Source organism: Felis catus, chromosome B3 (assembly GCF_018350175.1).
Source record: "Felis catus isolate Fca126 chromosome B3, F.catus_Fca126_mat1.0, whole genome shotgun sequence".
In the NCBI taxonomy this organism is placed as follows: domain Eukaryota; kingdom Metazoa; phylum Chordata; class Mammalia; order Carnivora; family Felidae; genus Felis; species Felis catus.
This window is the reverse complement of record NC_058373.1, coordinates 113,229,589-113,249,431: the sequence shown is the minus strand read 5'-3', so window position 1 is coordinate 113,249,431 and position 19,843 is coordinate 113,229,589. Positions and strand designations below refer to the sequence as shown.

The 19,843-nt window shown below is 46.7% G+C and overlaps 1 protein-coding gene across 13 annotated transcripts in view; it reads left to right on the top strand.

Annotated features, from left to right (window-relative positions):
- The first annotated feature begins 202 nt into the window (after nucleotides 1–202).
- The window catches only part of TMEM229B (transmembrane protein 229B), a 40,324-nt gene continuing 20,683 nt past the window's right edge, over nucleotides 203–19,843 (top strand). For 6 of the 13 annotated variants that reach the window (XM_019833165.3, XM_019833168.3, XM_019833163.3 and 3 more), the window contains exon 1: nucleotides 15,599–15,730. The gene's annotated coding sequence lies outside the window, so the exon portion shown is untranslated. Of the gene's footprint in view, nucleotides 311–472; nucleotides 612–848; nucleotides 981–1,056; nucleotides 1,191–6,455; nucleotides 6,477–15,593; nucleotides 15,731–19,843 lie in introns of those variants that run through there. The other 7 variants (XR_006599715.1, XR_002158725.3, XM_019833161.3 and 4 more) reach the window with 6 other exon arrangements.

The following is a 19,843-nucleotide window of genomic DNA, read 5'->3' as shown; positions in this document are numbered from 1 at the left end:
GTGACCTCAGAAAGAACATCCTGTGTTTAATCTTTTCAGTATAGATCAAATTGTGGGTCTTGGAGCTTCCGGCCCTGCCTCAGGCAAATTCCTTAATTTCCACAGGCCTCAGTTTCTTCATCTTGAGAATGGGGATGATAAAAATGACCTTGCAGGGCTGATTCAACGAATGGATAGCGCGCAGCACAATGCCAACACAGAGTAGGTCTGCAACACCACGTGGTCCGTGGCGCTCAGGTGGCCAAGACCTGCAGGATCCCCACAGGGGGTGTCAGCACGCGCCGTCCCCACAACTCCTACAGGCTAGGAGGTGAGGGTCCCGAGTTAGTCCTCTCCGCCGGGCTCCTGTGGACACCTCGGATGCAGGCGGGGTGGCAGGGGCCGGGAGGGCCGAGCAGCTCTGCACTGCAGCCACCTGCGCCATGGCCTCGGCCGATGGCGCGCTTCCAGGCGCCCAGGGTGCGGCCGACTCCTGGCTGCGCGGGAGGCGGCGGGGTCGGCGGGGCAGCGGACCCAGCCGGCTAGCAGGCGAGCAAGGAGTTAAGCGGGGCCGGAGGCAGCGCGCCTGTCAGACGCGAGCATGTGCAGTTTGCACCGCATCCGTACTATGGGTGAGTGCCACCGCCGCCGCCGCCGCCGCCGCCGCCGCCGCCGCCGCCGGGGGCTCCGTTCGGCCCGGGCAGCGGCGGCTGCAGCCCCCCGGGCCCCGCGCCGCTACGGCGGGCGCCGGCATACAATGCGGGAGTAGGCGCGGCGCGGGAGGGCCGGCGGCGTGGGGGAGGCACCGCCGGCAACTCGACGCGGGGGGAGCCCGAGCTCCGGGCGTGGGGGCGGGGAGCGGCGGCGCAGGAGAGCGCCCCGAGTCCCGGCGCGGGAGGAGGAGCGGGAGCGAGCCCGGGAGACGGCGCTCCTGGCCGCACCTGCACCCGGCGGGCGGCCGGCCCTGCCCTGCCCTTGCCCGCAGCTTCGGCCCCGCACCGGTAGGTGCCCCCGAAGCCCGCAGAGAGGCCTTTCTGCCGCCCGTTGAGGTGGCCGCGCGGGGCTCCAGCGCCGAGTGCGGGGGGCCCGGGGATGGTGCGGTGATGGGAAGACCGGGCGACCGGGCTGGGGGTGCTGCCGGATCCTGCTTCCTCTTTGCTTTCGGTTTCGAAGCGTCTGCCCCGGCTCGAGAGCGAGCCGCAGATCGGAAGGTGCGCCCGGGCTTGGATTCCCTGCGGGGGATGGGCGCACAAGGGGGCGTGTTGGGGAAGGGGTGCACGTTGGCAACTTTCCCCGCCTGAAACAAAGGGGTATCGGGGAGGTGCGAGGGGATGGAGGCAGCCGGGGATGTCTGGCCCCGGAAGGTTGATATCCCCCTTCCTCCGGGAGGAGAGCACCTCCGAGGCCGCCTCGGGAGTGCAGAGGGGGCGCCAGTTTGAGTGGAAGCTAGGAAGCCAGGGCATGGGAGTGGGAAACACCGACCCTCCTGAATCTGAGGCTGAGGACTTTGCTGAAAGGGATGGAACCGTGCCTAGATAACCCTGCCGCCTTCTCCCGAGGGTGAATGGAAAAACTGGGTGATGGTGGACTGCACACCTAGGTGTCCTCCCTTCTCCGAGTCAGTGCCCTGGGGCCCCCAGCCCAGCCCCCTGGCCGCCAGCTCTCTGTTTGCCCTTTCTGATTTCCAGTCCTTGGTGGGAAATGCAGGATTGAGATGGGGACCATTACAGCCCTGTTCATGGCAAGGGCAGGGAGACATTGGCCTCTTTCCCAGGTGTCTTCTTTTCCCTCTTTCTGTGCCCAGTCAGAAGCTGACCCCCTTTCCTTCCTTCCTGGGACTTTTTCCGAGGTTTCCTCGGAGATATGTGTGGTTGCCTCAGGTACAGAGTTTAGGGTGGCAGGTTGTTCTGATACCGCTTCAAACCCTCCCTGGAGAGAGAGAACAGGGCCCCAGAGAGCAGTGCCAATGTAACCTTGGGGGCTCTGCTCGCCAATTCTCATGTGTTTTGAGCACCTACTAACAAATGAGCTGTTAACAATGGTCTTCAGACTTTGATCATCGGGAGGCCTGGGTTTCCCTCTTTGCTATAACCAGGAAGAGGGGTGAAGGTGAGGGCTGAATGGCTTCCCCTGAGGGTGGTATACTGTGTTTCTCTCTGTAGAACAAATGGGCCAGGATCCAGATCCCTGGTCCCTGACCTTGTGTCTCAAGGAATGAGGTGTCTCCAGCCCCATGCTGGTTTGCATATGACCACTGGCTTCCATGTGTGACAGGACTGCCCCTTGCCTTTCTTCGTCTTAGAAAGGACAGACCTTTGAGAGTCGAGTTTTCCCCCTGGTTGCAAGGCAGTGCTACATCTGCTTGCCTGTGGAGACAGAAGGCACTGGGGGTGGGGGTGGGGGTGGGGGTGGGGATGGGGGCTGGACTGTTGGGTGACTCTTGCTTGCTCCTGTAAATGGGCTAATGATACAAGTATTTGGGTCAGGGTGGGCCGTGTTACTCTAGAGACATGGAGGGGCGGGCTGGGATGAGGTTTGGCCTTCCACCCCAAGGCTTGGTATTTGGGGAGAGAGATGGGTAACTGGGAGACAACAGGTCCTTGGAGGCCAGATGACGAGCTGATTTAGTGTTGACTTTGGCCACTCAAAGGCACTGGAGTAAGGGAGGGTCCAAGACCAGTAAAGGGTAGCAGGAGAAAATGGAGTCCTCTGAACCATAGATCTGTGGCCCTGGAAGTTATGGCTGAAGTCAGGTGCAGGTGCTAGACCAGAGAACACCACCGGCCCACTTGTAGGGACCTTTCTCCTCTAAATGGGCAGGGTTGATTATTGCTTAGCCCCCCACTGGGTTTATCCCAAGCTATTTATTCAGAGCTGAGAGTAATGATATAGAGGCCTGACCTCCCCACCCCCAGTGGTGAGAGAAGGGCTATTCCATGGTGTTCCTCAGATGTACTGACAGTAAGATGGGAAAATGATACTCCCCTGACTCCCTCTCTTAAGGCGATGAGGCATGAAGTTTTACAATTTGTAAAGTGATTTAAGAGCCTTGGGTCCTTGAAAGATGTTAAATGAATTAGGGAAACTTGTACTGTGTTTATTTCATTTGTATCAGACTTATATATTGTTTCTAAAGGGAAAGATGTCATTTTGCAGGAAAGGGCTAAATTACAGCTTTTGTGATGGACAAAGCTCAGCGTTGGTTGTAAAAGTGTAGTTTTTAATCAGAAGCACACAGGCCGCAAGTGTTTTTCTGTCTGTCTCTGCTTTCCAGGTATCTTCGAGCTCCTTCCTAGTAGGATTTTTCCTGGTTAGACAGTGTCTAGCCTGGACGTCAGTGGAAGTCCCCTTCCAAGCTCTGAGAAGGGTCTCCAATGATGTTGGGGACTCTGATGTTATAAGTTGAGACCTGGGTACGGGCGGTAAGGCGAAGCCGTTTGGTCTTATCAGAGACCGTATCAGATCTGGCTGTCCTTGAGGGAAGGGAAATCTAACCCTTGCACGGCCTGGCTATTTTCAAATTTATATCCCTTTACTTTCCTCCTAGCTCCTCCCCTCACTCCCAATTTATAGATAAGGGCGTTTTGGGTTTTCTTTTTCTTTTCTTTCTTTCTGTTTTTTTCTTTCATTGCAAGCACATTCCTTTTAAGGTGTGGTGATTTCTGACTTGGCAAACTCTCAGCTCCCTTTGTGGTAACACCTGGCTAAGGAGGGAACGTCAGAAGGGATTCTGCTGTTCCGAACAGGAAGAAATACAGCCTTTCTGGCCAGGCCTTCTCCACCACCACCTCTCAGAAACCAGAGACATTGTATTTTAAAAGTAAAGTGGGAGCGGATTTCTGGGAAAGGGCTAGGAGGCAACACTTTTGGTTATGGTTTCCCTTGAGGAAAACTGAGTCACACTGAGAGCACAGTGGCTGTGTGTGAATGTCTGTGTTGGGCGAGTTTTCCTTTCCTGGGATCTAATGGTGTTTTAGGCTCAGGTACTAGAGGAGACCCTAATAACTTTATATTTTTTCATTATGAGATGAAGATGAAGTTTGGGTGCCCATGTGTTTGGTTTTAGATGTACATGTGCTTCAGACTTTGCACTGTGGGATGCTCCATGCTGCTGTGATTTAAGGAAAAGGAAGTGGCTTTTACCCCTGCAACTCACATCCATAGATAGAGCTGAAGCTGAATAAGTAATGTCTCATCCCCAGATGAAAAGGAGGGCCTGCTCCTTTCCCTGTGCTCACACCCCTCCTGCAGGTGTGGGCTCCCACCCTCCTCCACCCTAAGGCTGTCCTCAATGTTCATTTTAACATCAATCCTCCTATATATAAATTTCGTGGGGTTGAGGTCACAGAGTGGTATTGCTCCCCTGCTCCTTCAAAGGATGGCTCTGAAAGGTAGCTTTCTACCCTCCTCTGATGTTGGTGCTTCTATCTTTGGGGTCAGTCACAGTCCTGTCTGGCAATCTGCGGAGTAACCAAAGCTATTGCCAATTTCTGAACATCCAGCTCCCCATTATCCTTTACTCTGCTGGCTCCCCAACAGAGGGTTTGATATCCTTTCAGGGCTCTTGGCTCTAGTGTGACTGGTATCGTAGAAGGGACAGCATCCTTGAAATTAGGGCCAACAGTCTACATGGACAAGACTTGGGTCTCAGAATGCTCCTTCCTGCTGCTCCATCCTTTAGAAGTACAACAGTTTAAAAAAATAAGACTCACATTGTCAAATCCTTACCTAATGTAGGGAGATCTAATAGATCAGGAGGCATAATCTGAGAGCACTTGCTGCCATTCCTTTCTACTTTGGGAGCCCCGCATTCAGAACACACTGGATTAGCCATTTCTGACTGCTTCCGCAGTTGGACTTGAATGATGAATGCTTTCTAGCTGGTTTGTTCATTCATTGTTTCTTTTCAGTTTTTAAGAGGCAACCCGTCACATGAGTTTCTGGAATGGTCTGTTTCCATCAGAAAGGTCACTCACCCTGAATTTTCATAAGGCCTTGATACCAGCCCTGAGGATCTAGGGATGCCAGCCAAGAAGGAGATTGAAGAGCCACAAAGAGAGGATTCTTTTCTGGACTTCTGAAGGGTGATTCATGCTTCAAGATAAAATGTGCTTCCTGGGCCCCACGGTTTCAGTGCTTGCACGGTCAATGGAGGGACAGGCCCTGGTGCAGCAAGAAGCCCACCTTAGAGACAATAATCGCTGTTCTTTGGAGCAATGGCAGGGACCTATTTTTAGCCTATTGTCGACCCCTATCTTCTTTTTTTATAGCTTGCGTTGGCCAGACCCCATTCTAGTCTGTAGGTTCCCCCTCCCTCTCATTCCCAAAGAGGCCTTTCCAAAGCCAGGGGTAAGGTATCCAGGGCATTGGTCTTACTTTCAACTACCCTCTTAAACATGGACGAGAAATATTGTCGGCACTGGGTAACACCAGGAGCAGCTTCAGATTTTTGTGTTGTAATTGTGTTTTTACCTGTTACAAACAAGGAGATGGCTTTCTTACGCTGACCTATAGATGCCTTGAGGCTTTCATAGAGCCTGATCCGTTTTCTAGCACATGGTGAGTGCTTGTTAAATCATCAGCTGTGGTACTTGGATGTGATCAGATACTCAGATTTCTAGGTCATTGGGCAATGATGTCGTTTGTGCAGGAGCTGATGATTGGCAAAGGCTTCCAGAATCAGGGAATTTTGGATCCCTCCCTGGCTCACTTGTGTGACCTTGGACAGCCAATTGCAGCCCTCTGAGCCTTAATTCCACAAATGGAGCTTCAGCTGGCTTCAGTGATCACAAGAACGATAACAGTGTCAGCCACCATACTTACTGTATGCCAGGCCTTGGGCTAAGCACTTGACATAAGTTCTCTTTTTCTCACAGCATTGAGATAGCTACTATTAATTATCTTCATTTTACAGCTGGAAAAACTGTGGCTCTGAAAGATAAAGTGATTGCACGTGTCACACAGCTAGCAAGTGTCCAAACTGGGATTTGAACCGAGATCAGTCTGATTCTATTGCATTCTATAACTTTGGATCAAAGGATGGAACAAATGTTGAGGAGAAGGTGAATGTGGAGATAGTGTTAGACATAAGAAGGAGAGCTGATGTGGAGTAAACACAGCTAGTTAAAAGGAGATGGAAGTAGATTCTTATTTGAAAAACAACATCCCAGTGAATGTTCAGGAAGGAGAGAGATGTTGGTACCCTGCACTGAGGAAGTAGACCAGATGGCCTGGGAGTTACTATAAGGGGAACAGACTTTCTGCTTGGCATAAGAATATATCTCATAAACCCCATTTCATTTTGATGCCAAAATTGTTCTCTCGCTTAACAGACTCTCTGGGCAGCATTTTCTGTCACCCTACTGCCACTAGTCATAACAGCTTACCTTTGCAGATGCTCGACTCCAGATCGCATCCTCCAACCTGGTTTCTGGACCTTCCTCTGCTCATCATTATAGTCCGGCTGTGGAGACCTGATTATGACTCTGAGGTCCCAGGTATATTCTTCAAAGCGTACCAAGCATTGGACTATCCTGTTCTTCCGAGAAAGTATTTGTGGCCACTGATTACTCCCTTCAAAGTGACCAGCTAGTTCATTGAGGTGGTTCTCCTCATTTTCATCCTTGTTTGTTCTAGGCAAGTTAATTTTTTTAAGTTTATGTATTTATTTTTGAAAAAGAGAGAGAGAGTTGGGGAGGGGTGGAGAGAGAGGGAAGAAAGAGAATCCCAAGCATGCGCCACACGGTCAGCGTGGAGTCCAGTGCAGCGCTTGATCTCACAAACTGTGAGATCATGACCTGAGCCAAAATCAAAAGTCAGATGCTTAACTGAGTGAGCCACCCAGGCAGCGCCCCCCTCCCCACCCTCCTGCCCATGCAAGTTAATTAGAACTCTTCTATCATTTTGAGGTGTTTGTGGAAGAGGAATGAAGGTTGAGATGGTGGCCCATGGAGGTAAGCTTACCTCTCTTTGAAAGTTAGCATGATGGTGTATAATGGAGCAGGCATTTGGGTTCTCTCAGCTCAGTGGCTCTGGGCACATGGTGTGAGTGCTTTGGCTTTTAGTTTCCTTATATGTAAAATGAGAATGTTGGAAGAGAGGTTCTATAATATGTCCTCCAGCAATAAAGCTGGCTGATCCAGTAGAGTCTGGATAATTTGGTCCTTTCTTCGGAAATAACTTAGCTGGTCTGGAATTGTAGGAAGTCAGAGCTGGGAGAACAGAGGTGGAGTTGAAGGAGAAAGAAGCCAACTTGGAAATTAAGGGACAAAGTCAGTGCAGGAGCAAGTCCCGTCTTGTAAAGCGGGACTGGGTCAGGTCATTCCTCCTTTGACCATTTAAGTCAGGCAGCTAAGAGGTGGCATCTTTTTACCCTGTATACACCATCCCCTAAACTGAGGGGAGCATCCCTTTTATCTTGTCTTAAAACTTAAACTTCACACTCCCCTCATCCTCCAATTGTTCCCAAGTGAAGGCAGCAGGGAAGTTGTGTATTGGTGTATATTTCACATTCTGCACTTGGATTTGGCAGACTCCAGGGCCTGTTTCAACCCAGGATCCCCCCTAAGCCTCCAGGACCTGGGGACTTTGGCTGATGCTTTCCAGGTGACTCAGTGTTAGTGAGAACATGCTTCCTCTTTCTGCCTTCACTCTGCCTGGAAGCCCAGCTTAGGAACTCAGGGAGTCACAGCTTTTTTCTTCATGGAATTGGGCCATCTTGATTTCCCATTGAACAATGCCATTTGTCCAAGGATCCTTGGATTCTGCTATCCATTGGTACAACATCTATTTTCATTTAATCGTATTCAAGGTTGAGGAGCAAATGAGTTCCCACTGAACCTACCAAACCAATGGTAGGTTCTGCCTCTGCCTGCCTTGCTTTCCCCCTTAACTCCTTACTGCCCGTATACCAGTTATTTCCAGTGGTGGTTACCATACCACTGGGAATGTGAGAGATGTTAGAAACTAATTAGAAACTGATGTTTCAGTTGGTATAGGGACAAAACATTTCATTTTAATAGCTATGTTTCTAATGAGTGTAAAGAAACAAGACTCATCGGGGGTGTACTTACAAAGTGACTTTATTTTGTCTTCCACTGTCCTTTTATGCTTATTCAGTGGGATTCATTCTTTCCCGGCCTTGGAATGAAAACTCAGTCAGACCCCATAACTTTTTGGGTCATTCTGGGGCGTTAGAAGGTCCTGTGGTCACTTTAAGTCACAAAACGTAGTCTCAGATCAGTAGTTAATATGTCCAGTCCTTTGTCACTGGACTGGGAGGGACAGGAAAGGGCTCACTTAGCCAGGCCTGTGGTCTGCTGGCTTCCAGCTTCCTGGGCAGAGCAGGTATGTAGTGCTGATTCTCCTTTATGGCCACATTCATGGGTTTCTCAGAGAGTCCTCCCCCACCACTTGCTAGGATCAGTCACTTCCAGTTGTCTTGAAAAGAGCAAATTTTCCTTTCTATTCTAGATGATTGTTCTTTCCTCAGCTCCTAAAACCCAGTCATTTGCCTCCAGCCTCTTCCAGCTAAGGTCCTGCAGTCTGTCCACCTGGCCCTCTTGGACAAGACCTGCTCTGGTCTCGTGCCAGCCTTCTCTTGCATGTGGCCCCATTAGCCAGAAGAAGAAATTGTGTGGCCTTTGGTGCAGTGAAGCTGGGAATGCAGGCTGAACCCCCAGCTCAGCCGTCTGCCTTGGCTCCTCTGATAGCAAATGGCCAGTCTGTGTCTCTCACCTTATGTGCCTCAGGTGGTGATTAGATGCTGGTCCTGTGCCAGGCAGATGCCCTCCTAGTTGCAGGGTCAGACATCAAGCTTCCTGAGCCGTCCTGTTGAAGCCCCTCTCACGGGCTTGGAAGTGTCAGACCTGCTATCCTCAGTGCCTTAATTAGGACTTTAGATTCAACCTCCTGATATATGTGTGTCATCAAAACCATAACTGTCATGAGAAGTCCGTGACTTCATGGCTACTATTGCTCAGGATACAGCTGCAGTACATAGTAAACTAAAATTTTAACTTAAATAAAAATAGTTAACAACAGCTAACACTTAACTGAGTACTCCTAATGCAGGGTACTGTTTTCAGTACCATAAACATGCTCTTTCATTTAACCCTCATGGGAGAGACACTTATATTATTTCTATCCTACAAATGAGTAAACTGAACAAAGAGAGGTCTAACAGCTTGTCCAAGGTCACACAGTTGGCATCAGAGCCAGGATTCAGATGGAAAGAATCTGAGCCCAGAGCATGCTCTTTTAAACCACTCCACTCTGTCTGCCCACAAGGGTGGTGGGCAGTCATGGCAAGTCATGAGGTGGAAAGCAAACGGTTGGCAAATGCTGCCTTAGGGGCATCAGCGTAGGTTCTTCATTCCGGCATTCAAGGTCTCCATGCACTGCCTTTCCCTTTCCCTTTCCCAATAGCTCCTTCTATGTCCTTTACAGGAGGCTCATACTCTTGCATGGCTACCCTGCCCATATATTGTTTCCCTGCCCAGAGGGCCCTCTGCTTTTCTGCCTCCCCAAATCAAAGTCCTTTTCCAAAGTCAGACCTCATCTTTGCTGCAAAGGTATATTGGACCCAAACCACTTCAGCTGGGATCTTATACTCCTCTTGGAATTTCATCACTAAATTGGCAGTTTATTATGTGCTTTTCGGCAAAGAGCAGTGGAGGGCAGTTAGCAAACCCAGATTCTGATCTGTGCCATGAAATGCCTGTTGCTAACTTTGCTAACTTATGTGAGACCTGAGACCTCTCTGAACCTTGGTTTCAACATTTTTTTTCTCCAAGTTTTTGTTTAAATTCCACTTAGTTAACATATGGTGAAACATTAGTTTTAGGTGTGGAATTTAGTTATTATTTTTTATTTTCATTTTTTATTCTTTAAAAAATTTACATCCAAATTAGTTAGCATATAGTGCAACAGTGATTTCAGGAGTAGATTCCTTAATGCCCCTTACCCATTTAGCCCATCCCCTCTCCCACAACCCCTCCAGTAACCCTCAGTTTGTTCTCCATATTTATGAATCTCTTCTGAAGTGTGGAATTTAGTGACTCATCATTTAATACAACACCCAGTGCTCATCACAAGTGCTCTCCTTAGTACCCATCACCCATTTAACCCATCCCCCCTCCCACCCACTAATGGTTTCGACATTTTTAAACTGTGGGTGTGGATTAACTCCCTTCAGTTTCAGTGTATCATGATTTATGTTTACCTTCTTGTCCCCACTAATCTTTCAAGCTCTTGAGGGCTGGAACTGTGTCTTGTATGTCTTTTTACCTCCCAGGATTCTGCCCAGGGTTTTACACACAAAATGGATTTACTATCAGTTGGTTGACTGATGGGAAATGCTGCTGTAAGTCTGCTCTGAGTTTGACTGACTTTTAGAAATCACCTTCTTCTGGGTGATCACCAGTGAGGACTTTGCAGTGTTCTATTCTGCACAAGTTTTAACAAAAGGTTGGGTCCAATCTGCTGCCTTTTATCTTTGAGAGACCTAATGTAATGCCATTAAGGCCCACACTCCTTTATCTGAAGTTTGAAAATCCAAAACATTCAAAAACCAAAAGCTTTTCTTTAACTCCTGTAATGGCAAAACCTGATCTGACTTATCTGCTGTGCAGAGTGTGACTATTCATAGATGTGGCCACAAAAATGTTTATGTGTTTACTTGAGGGTGCTGCCCCAGACCCTGCTGTGGGTATTACGTAATGCATGGATTGTGTTCTATACTACTTCTTAGAAAATCTAAAAGATTCTGAATTCTGAATTTGGAAAATGGATTGTAATGCTGTTTGGTGTTAGTCCACAGAGGTGCTATTGGCATTCTGGGTGGGACTGGCCTTTGTTATGCAAGACTCTTCTGACATCAGAGAACCTCACATTACCTTTGCCTCTGGCCTTGCCCTAATCCCAGCCCTGATTCCAACATGACAGCCAGTGCCTTCGTTTACCAATTTGATTTTTTAAAAATATTGCATTATGAGATCATTCATCTTGATTTGTAAGTGTTGTTGGCACCACATTGAAGTTTGTGTCTGAGGCAAGGGCCTTTCTTGCCTCACTTGCCTCACTTAGACACCCTGCATGACTCCTGAACCAAGAATGCTTTCCTCTTCCCACCTCCCTGACTCTGGCATGAACTGGTGTGTCCTCAAAGTGGGAGCTACCTACTGGGTGTTTGCAGCTCATTTCAACATCTGATACCCTGTCGGCTGAATCAGCTCTCAGAGACCCATGTAAACTGGTTCCTGGATGCACTTCCTACATCTGGATGTTTCTTTGGAGTCCAAGTGAGCCTGGTCCCTCTACTTCCTTCTAGGAAGTGATACACCTTCTCATGTGAGAGTCAAAATGCTTGTAAATCCCTACATCTGCTTTGACCTGACATTAAAAAAAAAAAAAAATATATATATATATATATATATGTATACATATACATATACACACACACACACACACACACACACACTCCTGGAATAGCCTGAAAACAATAGAAAAATGTACAATGATGGAATCTAAAGTGTTCCATTGTGGTTTTTTTTTAAAGTAATGTCTGTCCCCAGTGTGGGACTTGAACTCAGGACCCCAAGATCAACAGTCACATGCCCTACTGATTGAGCCAGCCAGGTGCCACTCCATTGTGTTTTATTCTCTCTCTCTCTCTCTCTCTCTCTCTCTCTCTCTCTCTCTTTTTTTTGATGAGGAAACTGAGAAGTGATGGAGTTGGGAGTGTTTGTAGAAGAGCCAGGCTCAGAAAGCCTTGCTTCTGGACCTTCCCTTGGCACTTCAAGCTGGCAGGCTGCTCCCTTCCTTTCTTCCCAGGCCCTGGGTGTCCTCAGATTGGGGACGACTCATGAATCAGTTAGGTATCCCCTCTTGATTGAAAGACATCTTTTTTTTTAAGCCCTTTGTCCCTATTTGACAGCGATGGGCATGCTTATGGGAATTTAGACCACATCCTCCCCTCCCCCCCCCCCCATTAAATAACCATCCCTCTCAGAATCTGAGCCCTAAATATTTCTGGTCTGCCTTTTAACCTATTGGAGGTCCTCTGAGATCATTTCTCTATCCCTATTCCTGTCCATGATTCCTCACAATGTAGCATTTTCCATAAATATCCTTAAGCATCCTCTTATATACTGTTTACTCATCTTCTCATCCATTAAGAAGATATTCCCCAGACCAAGCCTGGCACCTGTTTCTTTGACTTCTTCTAAATACATCTTTGCCTCCAGACATTAAACCATTTATCATTTCCCTGGCCCCTATGGATGACTTGTGGTCTTTTACCTATTGTCACTATGCAGGAAAATGCTGAGATATAGTATAATTTAAATTAAATATGCAGATGAAATTTCCCAAAGGTGCCCAATTGAATACTTTTCTTCTTATGCCCCATCAGTTGACCACATTGTCTATATACCCATCATTCAGGATCCTCATGTCAATATCTGTAAGAGACCATTGAGTTTCTTCTGTGGGTTTTATCTTTTGAAGCCACCCTAATTCTGTTTCCCCCTTGATTCCCCTTGGCACTATAGTTTCTCTTGCTTCTAAGGGCACATGATCTGGAATGGTGCCCCCTTTTTATCTAGCAAATATTTATAATGCCTTCTGATCACCCTAAATAAAATTCCTAAATAATATGACCCACATATATACATGTTTTTTAAACAAATCAATATAATGCCCTAACTGTAATATAACAGAGAAATAAAGGAAAAGTTAGTTATAATACAGTGTCATGTATTCTAGTATGTAATTGCTCAGGCACAACTACACAGAAAACAGAAGGAAGAAGTCAGATGCTGGAACCTGTGCAGAGAATCACTGAGAATGTAACAGCCACAAATACCCACAGGATCCAGGTGTGTTGTGTGGGTGACTCAGATACCAGGAGAGGTGCTGCTGAGGTTGACGTGATTTTCCCAGATGGTCAACTGCTCTTGGTGACATTTCAAAGAATACAAAGTATAGTATCCCCTCTAACTGCACTGTGATGGCACTCCCAGACAATTCAGTATATGTTAAAACCATGCAAAAAAGTCACCTGTCAGTCCTGCTTTCTTAATAGCTCTTGAGTCTTAACTAATTTGAGTTGGCTGCTTGACCCTTGTTGGCATTCAGGATTGCAACCTCTACTTACTGTTTGGGCTGGAATAAGACCTTTAGAGGCCCTTAGCACTCATGGGCTTATGGTCCTATAAATAATTACACATAAATCAGTATAGAGTCATCATATAGAGTCATGTTTTTAGAAACAGCAAAATCTGTTGGTGCACCAAAGTCACAGTAACTTCTCTTTGACTCTCTCGTTTTCTGTCCTTTCAAATAGTTTTCTTCACCGCCCCATCATGGCTGGCACCCTAAGCACGTGTGTACAGGCCAATTGGGCAATTCAGGGCCATGTAGAATGGCAGCTTCCTGTGGCCCGGGTTGGGCCTTTACCTCTGTGGCTTTTGCCTGCCCCTGGTGGCACAACACAGATCCTGAGTGATTGTTTAATGAATGTGTGAATGAATGCATAAATAATGAGATGAACTTGAAGGGGCTCATTTAAGTAAAAAGCACTGTAAGAGTGTAATTTACTATTATTACTAGTTTTCTGGTGTCTGGTGTTGGTAGAATATCCAAGATTGTATATTTCCAATGTTTTAAAAACTACTGGCCCCACTCTGGTGTTTCAGCTTTCATACTCCAACCTACATAGCATTGAGGAGTCTGCCCATAAAAGATGCATATCAGATCATATTAATTTCTGAATTAATAAATGAATTTGTACAATGTGATGGTTTGCTTGATTCCCTGTAGACTGCAGTGAGCCTGCTTAAAGAGACTGGGTCAGCTGTCTGGCTGTGTTAAAGGTGACCACACCCAGCTATGACAGGGCACCTGGGGAGGGAGGCTCTGTGTGTGTGTGTGTGTGTGTGTGTGTGTGTGTGTGTGTGTGTGTGGTGGGAGCAAAGTCTACTCTGGAGTCCAGTGGTGGTGATGGTGGTGGGGTGTGGGAAATGGGACATGCACCCCAGAAAGCCAGCACGAGATCTCCAAAGGGAGGAATATGGCCTAAGGGCCTAAAGTCAGGCAGTCTGAATAGGACTAGCTGCAAAATTTGGTGGTGATGGGGCAGGGGGAATGAAATATCGTGAAACACCTAGAAGGCTGTGGTTTAACAAATACAACCTGACTCATTATGGTGGGCTTGTGGACAGAAGTGATGTCAAAACATCTCCAGAAAATATTAACCATATGTAATAAAAATAGACCCAAAAGGTTATATTTGTCCCCAGTGCAGACATGTGATGACCGATGTTCTCCCTGGATTTACTCTCTATGTCTTCTCCACTCCTACCCCACACCCTGTCTAGTGGAAGGGGCTCTTTTGTTGTTTTTTTTCTCCAAACTGTTTATTTGGAAGTAATTTCAAAGTCACAGAAAAGTTGCCAGAATAGTACAAAACACCCAAATACTCTATCCAGATTCACTTTTTTAAACATTTGCCTCATTTTTTTTTTATCATTTATGTTCCTTCTCTGTCTAAATTTTTTTTTGGAATTTAAGATTAAGTTGCCTAAATGAGGGACCTTTATTTGTAAACATTTCAGTGTGGGTTTCCTAAGAATAAAGATATTGTTTTATATAACCTTCAGCAAATTGAACATTGATACAATACTTTATCTAATCTGCTGGCAGTATTCCAGTTTTGTCAACTGACCCAACAGTGTCCTTTATAGCATTTTCCCCTCTTCAGTACAGGGTCTACTCTGGAATCTCATATTGCATTTAGTCCCCTTGCCTCTAGAATAGTTCCTTAGTCTTTCTTTGTCTTTCATGACATTGACTTAAAAAAAAAATTGTTTTTAAGTTTATTTATTTTTGAGAGAGAGGGAGAGAGAGAATCCCAAGCAGGCCCTGTGCTGTCAGTGCAGAGCCCAATGCAGGGCTCAAGCTCAAGAACTGTGAGATCATGACATGAGCCAAAATCAAGAGTTGGATGCTTAACCGACTGAGCCAACCAGGTGCCCCCATGACATTGACATTTTTGAAGAATATAGCCTCCCCTCCCCATTTTTAAAAAAATAGAATATTTTTCTCCTTGGATTTTGTCTGATGTTGCCTCATGTTTAGACTCTGGGTTATACACTCCTGACTGGGATTTACATGAGTGATGTTGCGTCTTTTTCAATGTCTTACATCTAGAGGCATTGGCTGGCCATTTGCCCCTTATGATGTGGTGTTAAGTTAGAGCTCTTGGTTAAGGTGTTGTCCAATTTCTTCACTGTGCACTTACTAATTTTCCCTTACTACTAGTAAGCAATCTGTGGGAGATACCTTAAGACCATATAAATATCTTGCTCATCAACATTTTGACCTTAGACTTACCAATCATACCCTCTGGGTTTACAGGTATTTCTGGATCCTAGGCAAGGGGTAGGAGTTCAAAGCTGTCTGGAACGAAACCAGGTGGCCCATTTGGGGCACCCCACCTATGTGCCATGCTGGGCCCCACCCTGTTGAGTAACCAAATCTCCACAATAGTTTGCCACTTCTACTCCCACCAGGAAGAGCAATTCATTCGTCATTCAGTCAACTGACATGTAAGCATGTTCTTGTGAAAGCTTCTCAGCTTTTCTTGGGCACAGGGGGATATAAAAAGAAGGCTCATGCCTCTTGGTGTCTTTAAGAAGCCTACAGTAGAGTTGGGAGAACAGACTTGGACTCACTGAAAGGTAAAGGGCAGGTAAGTTGTCAGCACTATGACCCCATAGGGCAGCTCAACCAGACCTGTCCCATGACCCTGGAGAATTAGGTGCCCTTAGGAGTTTGGGTTGAGGGGGATTCAGGGACCTTTTGTTAATGCAAGTAATCTTTGAGTGGGCCTTGAAGAAAAGGCAAATATGGGTAAATGGGGAGGAGAGATAAAGGCACTCTGGGAGGGCAGCTATGTGCACAGAGACCGGGAGTTTGGGGGTGTGGATTGTGTGACTGGGGAGCAGTGAATCATGGGTCAGCCTGGATAGGGCTAAGGGTTGACATGGGGGCAGGGTCTACCAAATCTTACTGAGCGCCCACCTCACGCCAGACATTTTAAAAAGTAACTTTTCCAGTACTCAAAGGGGTATATATTCAGTATAGGAAGTTTAGAAAAATAGAAATACATAAAGAAAAATTTTAATGAGGTTACTCTATTCTTTCATCCCCAGATAATGGGTTAGCCATGGTGTATTTCCTTCACTTGTAAGATCTTTATCATTCTTCTGGTGTCAGTCTTATTTTGGTTCATGGATTCAGTAGCCCTTCCCATCCCTCAGGGGATATTCATTGTGCTTTAAAAACATTTCATTCTGTCAACTTTATTTTGCTTTCTTTATAACTTCTGTTCTCAAATTTGGTGCTTTTCTGGCAGTTTTGGTTTCTGTCAAATGTTTGGTGAGTCTTTGTTATGTGTTCCTCTCTTTGTATTGTGAGATTTTTCAGTCACCACTCTGTGAACCCTAGTTCCATGCCAGTCACTGGTTGTGAACAGGGGGTGGGATGTGTCTGCTAGGGACTGGTGTCTAGGTGTCCCTTGCCCCCCTGCCCCAAGTTCCAGGACACAAACATGGGTGGAGAGGTGGGATAGGGGCCCAGCTGCTCCAAATCCAATCACCCATCACTCAGGGCTTCTCATGAGCCCCCAGTGTGCTGGCTCCAAACTTGGAGCCCCCAGAGCTGCTACTCTGACTGAGCACAAAACCCTTCGCCTCACCTGCTTGGGTTCAGATCCTAACCCAGCACTTATTAGTACCATGACTTTGAGAAAGCTGTGTAACTCTGAGTCTTATTCATAAAGTGAGGATGATAGTAGTTTTTATCTCAAAGGATTACTGTGAATATTAAATGAAATAATACAAAGTTCTAAGAATAGTGTCTCATATTTATATGCTGTGTGAGTGTCAGTTACTATTAATATTGTTATTTTTTTCATGGTTTTATATTGGGGGTTGTGGTTTCTCCATCAGTTTATTCCCATTTGCCTTCCATCTTCAGGGACCCCATATCACTCCTTGTTTTCTGGTGCTGTAATGGATTTACTCTTCCTAGAAAATGTCTCTTCTGCCATTTTCTGGGGCCTTGGGGGTGGCAGGTATATTCCCCTGGTCCTGCCATAGTGATATAGTCATGCATTTCCTTCAAGTCTTTCTTCTCTGAATATGTGTGGGTGTTACTTTTTATCTGTAACACATACGTTGGGGCATCCAGGCCTCAGCCAGGACTCATCACCAGGTCTGTGTTACCTGATGCTGACTCTGTCCTGTGCAGAGGTGGGAGGTGATGAGTTCTCTTCTCAGCCTTCCTCAGGCTAGTTTGAGGTTGTCCTAATGAATGTAATGGGCCCTCTGTTTCCTTTGTCAAAAGGAATGTTAATTATTTTCAGCAGTCTAATTATGTGGCTAATGAGAGACTGACTGCGATAACATCCCTTTAATTACTCTTGCCTAAGTGCTGTTTGGAGCCATATTTTGAACATGCTGCAAGGCTCAGTGCTTTCACAGTAGATGGAGCTGTCCAGCGAGAGGCTGAGTGGAGGGCCAGGGCTGCAGGGCTTACGCTCATGGTGGAAGTGCCTGGCTGCAGTCAGGACCCAGCCGGGTGTATGCTGTCCTTTCCTCTGGGCCATTATTTAAATGAAGGGGACATTCAGATTGGGTCACATGTAGAGCAGACAGCAACTGTCACAGCTCCTTCAGTACATCTCATTCCTGTGTTTCCCCCAGTGCATCTGCTGTTCAGTCTTGTCTTGGCCGGGCCTCCTCCCTCACTCATGGAGTACCTGCGCCTTGCCTTTTTCCTCATTCTGCACTTGGATGTTGAGTCCCTACTATATGTTGAGTTTTTACCCAGGACATGGGGAGGCACAGGTAAGGAACTCATGGTTCATATAGCTTTCTATAACAAAATTTTCTCATGCCCCTCCCTTCTTTGCCCAGGAGAAATGCCACATGTCTGTGTTCCGACCCCTACCACCTTCTCAGGTTTGTCTTCTGTATTGTGGCCTTCCTGTGGTTTCAATGTGGTGTCTTTCAATAACTGGGCCTTCATGGGCAGACCCTTGGAGGCAGCTCTCCCAAGGCCCTGGTGGACTTGAATATGCTGGGAGGGGCAGCTGACATGAGAACCCACTGTCAACTGTTGGTGGCCCATTGCTGTGGGTACATGAAGTCCCTATTTCCTGTCCATACATCCCCATCTCTCCTGAGTGGTGTAAGAGAAAAAAGTGCTAGTAAAAACTTGACCTTCCCTTTAACTTCTTTGAGTTTCCAACCCCTCCTGAGTAAATCTGAGTTAATGCCTCCATCCCAGACTTGTGAGGGGTTCTGTGTGGAAGCTGTCTGGCACACAGGAGGTGCCCAATAAACACTCTGGACTTTTTAAACACTCCAGGCAGCACCCCTAGACTGAGTTATAGCCAGAGACGCAGGGGCTGACCTCATTCAGCAAGAGCCCTCTCCTGGTTCTTGGATATAAGTCACAGTGGACACAGACTTTCATAAAACAATGGTTCACCCTCCCCCCACCCCCCCATCTTAACAATGGTTAACTAGGCCTGAGCCTGAGGAAGAGAGGAAGGGCAGGGGTATCTATTCACAAGAAAAGCTTTTCCAAGAGCAAGAAAATGTAGCTTAGTTTTAGGTCTGTATGTCTGGCAGCCTTCTGGTCACCCTGGATAAGCTCCAGAGCAGTGCAGCTCAATACAACTTTGTGTGATGATGGAAATGTTTTATATCTGCACTGTCCAATATGGTAGACACTAGCCACATGTAGCTGTTGAACACTGGAAATGTGGCTAGTACAATGGAGGGATGCAATTTTTAATTTTATTCATTTTTAGTAAATTTAAATTTAAATAGCCACATGTAGCTATCAAATTGGACAATGCTATTCTAGAGCTTATAGAAAAACAATCTAGTTGTGCACTACTTGTTCTTGCACTATTAGTTTTCCCATATCCAGTTTGTGGAAGAGAGTCAAGGCACGCTAGGTTGCTGGCAAGGGTCATGTGTGGTGAAAGGGGAAATGACAAAGTCTGGGCAGCACCCAGAAGGGAGGTTTGGAGCCCCCAAAACTATAGACATCCTGCTGAGAGGGACGCAGCTAGCTAGGCATCTGACCTTATTCTCAGTTCTCCTGTGTGCCAGGGCAGAGCCATTGGTCTGCATGGCGGCAGAGGTGGGCAGGTGGTGCTCAGATACGTGATTCTCATGCCAAAAAGGTATGTTCCAGGTGGGGGAAAATTACTTGTGTTAGTCAGGATTTTCTTGATTTCAGATGACAGAAAACTTAACAAACTAGGTGGAGTTAAAAAGGAACATTTACTTTCTTGTTAAAGTGAAATAATCAGGTTAGAGAAGGCCTAGTAAATTTACTTAAATTCTTTTGATGGGAAACAGGTGGAAAATCCAGGCCATCAGTCAACAAAAGATTTAACTTTACTTTTATTTGTTAATAAATATATTGCCAAAGCTGACTGGGGCCTGCACCTTCCAGCCCCTGCCCACAAGGCAATTGTACTGGGCATGTCCCCTTGGCAACTGGGGCTTTGCCATGGCCCAGCTGGCACTGTAGGGACCACCAGATGACTTTTGCAATGAGGGGCAGGGAACGTTTGACCCCTTAATTACACTTTTTAATTGCTCTGGCCTTGCTGTTTCTCAAACTTGTTTTTTAGCTTGCTCCTCCCTCAGGGTCTTTTTACTTACTATTCCCTGTGCCTGGAATGCTTTTCCCAAAGCTCTTTGAAAGCCTTCTTTGCAGAGAGCCTGGGTAGCTTAGTCAATTGGGTGTCTGACCCTTGATTTCAGCTCAAGTCATG